The sequence below is a fragment of the Trifolium pratense genome, linkage group LG2 (genome assembly GCF_020283565.1).
Source record: "Trifolium pratense cultivar HEN17-A07 linkage group LG2, ARS_RC_1.1, whole genome shotgun sequence".
Lineage (NCBI taxonomy): Eukaryota > Viridiplantae > Streptophyta > Magnoliopsida > Fabales > Fabaceae > Trifolium > Trifolium pratense.
In genome coordinates, this window is record NC_060060.1 from 40,746,820 (window position 1) to 40,752,819 (window position 6,000).

Sequence of the window (6,000 nt, forward strand, 5' to 3'; positions counted from 1 at the left end):
TTTGATGGCCCATAGTTTGGCCCATCTAGCTTTAGAGAAACCCAACAAGGTTTGGTTGGAAGACATTCCACGAAACTTCCTTTTTTAAAAAAAATAAAAATTTTAGACTCTTTTTTTTTTTTTTTTAAATGAGGTTGTAGACTGTAGTCCAAGAAATTTTTTAGGATGGGTAAATATTGTTTGAAGGTGGAAGATGTAATTTAAAAATCGTGGCCTTCTTGAATATTTTCTGAATCAAAGTAAAATTATTTTATTTCTTTTTGAATAATGTTTGCAATACAATTACAAATTTAGAATGATAAGTAATGAGACTAACCTCTCGAGTATAGATGCTCGAGCTAAGCTATGAGCAATCCGCTTGTCTCGGAACAAAGTTACATTGAAAGTTAGCATGAATTTAATCCATGAAATTCGAATTTAATCTCAATAACATAATATGCATGTGTGTGTTGCGCGCATTATTGTGTGTTCTTAATCCATATGTAATGGGTTTAAGCTTGCTATAAAAGGCTCAAGCAATGATTCATTTCTCATTAGTAAACACCAATTTATTGAATCATTTCTCAATTCAATAAAAATGAAAAATCAACCTTTCATTTCCTTACAATAAGTAATCATGTAAAGAAGGGACGGGATTATGATTGATGATCAATTTAATCATCCATCTAATTACAACAATTAAGCAAATGAAAAAACAAACAAAAGAGACTACACTCTCTAATTAAGCAAATACAAAACAAAAGTAGACAATACTACTTACTACTACTTCTACTATTAATGTTGTGGCTAGCTAGCAACTTAAAACATCATTAATTGATTGTATATTGGTTCTTTTAAAGTTTCAGAAGAAAAATAAAAAATAAAAAGGACAAAAAATTAGGGACGGAGAGAGTAATGAACATCGGGCAAACATTCAAAACCGTCTGGGATTTGCCTTTTGCAAAAATTGACAAGTTCAGTGAATGCAACTGGAATGTTGAAAACCACTCCCATAATATTTAATCTTAGGGCAGTACACATACAAATTGCAAAGTCAAAATCAAATAAACCATCGAGAAAAGTGCAACAAGAGGTTGATGGTATACCGATAGAAGTGTTGAACCACCCTAATACACTTGTGCATGTACCTAATTTGATAACATCACGTGGGCATGTTGCATGAAAAGGGTATGGGTGGTGTGGGGGTTTAGGTGGGGTTCTGGGAGTAGGTTTACAGGGGGTTTTGGGAATGGGTTTAACCGGGTTTTTGGGAGTGGGTTTAGGGGGGGTTTTGGGAACGGGTTTCACGGGGGTTTTGGGAGTGGGAGTGGGTTTAGGGGGGGTTTTAGGAATGGGTTTAACAGGGGTTTTGGGAGTGGGAGTGGGAGTGGGTTTAGGGGGGGTTTTGGGAGTGGGTTTAGGGGGGATTTTAGGAGTGGGAGTGGGTTTTGGATGTGAAGATACAAGTGTAAAAAATAGAATATTGAGTGTGAGGAAAATAACTAAGGAACAATTTTTTTGTGCCATGATCACAAAACTTTTAAAGTGGTGAAAAATGAGAAGTTAATTGGGATTTATTTATAGTGCTCATGGTGTTGGTGATTTGTGAGAATGTATTTACGTGGCCCTTAAGCCTAAAAATTAGGTTGTATGGATCTAATGCTACCAACTAGCATATGTTAAGGCAATGTTTGAGTATTTGGTGTGTTAGAAGCTTGTGATTTGTGAAGGAAAGTGGGGACTTGAGAAATCTATGGATCTATAAAGAAATGTTACATGAATCTTGTGACTTGATCCTTTCTTCGATTTTATTATAGTAAGATAAATTGAATCATAGAATTGGTCAGATAACTAGACTTTTTACTCGTGCTATAAAATTTAATATCAGCATATGTAACTAGACTTAATATTAGATAACTAGACTTTTTACATGTTTCTCATCAAACCCACAATGATAATCTAATATTACAGATAAATAGATCACTGTAATTTTGACAAATCTATCGGGAAGGACCTTTTTCCTTCACACTTTGTGTCCAATTTTGAGTGTAAGTGCATCAAAATGAATATTCTTATGATGCACTTCCTCCCATCAAAACAATTAATAATGCATAATTTTCATTCTTGTCACTCATGCCAAAAAGCCCCCACACTAGATATAACAACTTCCCTACATGTTGAGAAATCTAAATATGGCACTTTCACGTGTCTAGAGGTATAACAACTCATATTATAAAAACAATGCCACATTATTTATCGACTTTTCCTTAATATGGAATGTCACATATGTTGGAACCAAAATAAGAGAAAAGAATTTAATGCCAGATATGTGTATCCATTTTTCAACACTAAGCTGCCTAGTTATATCTTTACAAATAAAGAGCTAATTATATCTTTTGTAAAAGAAAAAAAAAAAAAATAGCTAACTATATGCAAAACCGAGTTGAGATCAGCTCCATTGGGTTATCCTCCTTTTCCTCCAGTCTATTGCTCAGATCGTGACATCTGGCAATCAAATATTTCAATGGTCCAGATTAAATTAAATAAAACTCATTCAACTTGTTGTCTCCGCCTCATCATCTTCGTCCTGCCGAACACGGCCGCGAAACAACACAGCAGCGGGAGAAGCCGCGCGCGGTCGGCAGCGGCACTTGGTCTCCCCTCTTCTTCCTTCTCGCCTCATCATCTTCAGGGCTGTAACAATCAACTAAATGGAGTCGTGAAATTACAGCTAGTTGTCGTCTTTTTGAAACAAATCTCCGTTGCCGTTTCTTTGAATCTATGTTGCCGTCTCTTTGAATCGTCGCCGCCGTATTTAGTATTTCATTGAAGATTTCTTTGAAAATTATTGCTATAAAATATTTGGGGAAAAAAGGCAGATCCAAAAGAATTGAAAAAAATTGCAGATCCAAAGTGGTGAGTTTGATAGAAAGAAGAGACTAAGAATCTAGACACAGTGGCTGCAGAGCTTTGGCATGGTGGTGGCTATTACAGTGGTGAGCTTTGGCATGGTGGTGGCTACACATGTGGAAGATGAACAGTGATATGTGCAGGGAAGAAGAGAGAAAAGTTTCCGTGTTAATTTCCTTGTTCTGTTTTTTTAATCTGGACCATTGAAATATTTTTTTGCCACATGTCACTATCTGAGCAATTGACTGGAGGAAAAGGAGGATAGCCCAATGGAGCTGATCTCAACTCTGCAAAACCATGATAATTATAGGCACGTCTTAATTCTTAATAGTATACCATAGTCCGTCCATAAGTGATCACCAACATGTGAACTTATTTGGTTGCCGAACGACATGTGAAATGATAGACCCATGCCACTGTATGAATGTTACTTAATAATCTATATATATAAATCCTAGATAGTTGTCCAATTGACTATCTAAACCCTAATCCACATCACCCACTTAAACCAATGAAAACCTTTCATTTAGCCATATCACCCACTTATATTCATTTAATGTGTGGTACTAAATGATATTATTATTATTATTATTATTATTATTATTATTATTATTATTATTATTATTATTATTCTTTTGGGTTACTATTCATTTTAATTTTTTTTCTTCATTTTATTATTTTGTGTATTTTATTATTTTTGGTTCATAATAGGTAATGCTTTTACTAATAATCTTTTGTTCAATCTTTGTGTATATAATTAGTTGGTCGATTGTCAAGACTATTTACGGATGATTTTGGTACGCAAATTCATCGTCACATTCTTTTGGTTGATCCAAATAAAAATCAATTTGAAGTGTTAATAAAAAAAATAGATAAAATAAAATTTACTGATGGTTTGTATGTTGTTCATGATTTTTATCATATTCAATTTTGAATACGCAGTTAAGTTGGTTTATCTTTGCCTCAATATATTTCAAATAAATATAAATGACCGATTTGATAATGAAGTAGTTTATCCAACTCATAATCCCCCAATGAAATTTATAATACAAAAAAAACTTATTATGTTCCAACATCAATTTTTTTTCAATGGTCAATTATATGTTGGTATTTCTAGAGTTATTTTAAAGAATGAATTAAAGATATTGCTAACCAATATTAATGAAGAATATACCAAGGTGACTTCAAATGTAGTGTATAAATATTTTTTTTTTTAAATGTATAAACACATATTTAATATCTATATCACATTTAGATAACTTATATTATTACTATTATTTTGATAATACTTATTTTTCGATTTTAGATTTACTACCTATACAAATAATTTTTTTATGTTATAATATAAAACAACGAATAAAACCCGTGCATCGCACGGGTAATCGTCTAGTAAAATCATACACTATTTTATTGTAAGTCAACTTTTGAGGAAAATTATTAACTATGAGGTAGTTATTGGTTAGAATTTAAAGTGAATTGTAATCATAAATATATATACTTAAATGACCTCTAAAACTATATATACTTATGATTACAATTCACTTTTCTTTACTTATGATAAAAATTCACTTTTCTTTAGAATTTAATGTGAATTGTAATCATAAGTATCATATGTTTTCTTTTCTTACTGTAAATTAATGTTATTTCAAGAGAAAAAAAAACTCAACTAACAAATGTGTGAATATACAATATTGGTCCGTAAAGTCCAACCTAACTAACAATACTAATATTGTTGAATTTATTTATAAATAAAAATTGTTTTTTAGATTCATTAAACAAACCGATGATATAGCTTATATATAGACTAGATACATCCGTTGATTAATAAATTTAAAAGTAACTTTTATTTATAAATAAATTCGGAGGTAGTACGTCTTACATTACGGGACAACAAATAAGTTATCCAAATAGTGATAAATTAGTGGTGCATTCTTTAATTGAGTGATTTAATTGAATTGGTGTTGCGTCATCCATTGGTTGGTTCTTTGAGCCACATGAAAAGCCGATTTATAACCTACCTCAAATGGACATGTATCCATTATAAGTGAAAATAATACAATTAATTTATCAAATTAAACAAGATTGACGCCGACAAATAATTTGTTAGTATGAAGAAAGAACTCAAAGTTTTTAATGATAGAAACAAATCTGACGTACTGTGTTTTTTTTTTTCTTTTCATGTAACTAGTATCTTATCATACATTTAATTTTACATATATTCTTTATCATACATTTAATTAATTGTGTCCCCGTCAACCTAACTCAGTTGATAGGAACACCGTATATATGCAGAAGTCGAAGTTCAAACCCCAGACATTCCATTTATTTACCTTTATTTTCACATGTAATATTATACATATATTTCTTCTAGCCGGATGTGGTAGTATTATTCGGTAAAATGATGCGAGTGGTTGGATGGTTTTACCAAAAAGATTGAAATGCATATTGTTTATATGGCGGAACTTTGGGAAGTACTAGAAGGTTTATAGTATGCTAAGCATTTGGGCTTTTGGCGTATAGAGGTGAAAATGATTTCTCTTTATATGGTGAATGTGCTTAATAGTGGTAAAGAATGGAGTCCGATAGGAAGATTGTTGGTAACTAAAATTACGCGTCTCTTGGATTTGGAGTGAAAATGTGTCACTCTTATCAGAAGATAAACCAATGTGTTTATGCATTGACAAATTCTGGAGCTTTTTTAAATGCTAACATTTTATTCTTTGAAGATTGTTCATCCCAATTTAAACACGTGTTAGTCGCTGATGTTAAGAGGAGTTATGTTTCCCACTTGATCTCGTTATAGTTTTATTTTTGGGTTTTTTAACCCTCTTTGCCCTCTTTACAATAAAAAAATTAGTATATGACTTCAATTTAGTATTTGACATTAGTCAATAGATGTTAAATTAACTTTAAGAAGAAAAAAAAAATTAAGATCAAAATTGATGGCGTCACAGGCCGCCCGAAGTGTTTTCAATCATTCTTTTCTTCTATCTGTTTTATTAAGTAAATTTTTTAGTCTCGATTTTAATTTTTTCTATAATAACAAAATTTTAAAAAATAAGTATGAAATAGAACCAATCCACATCCATCATCACACATACACATATGAGT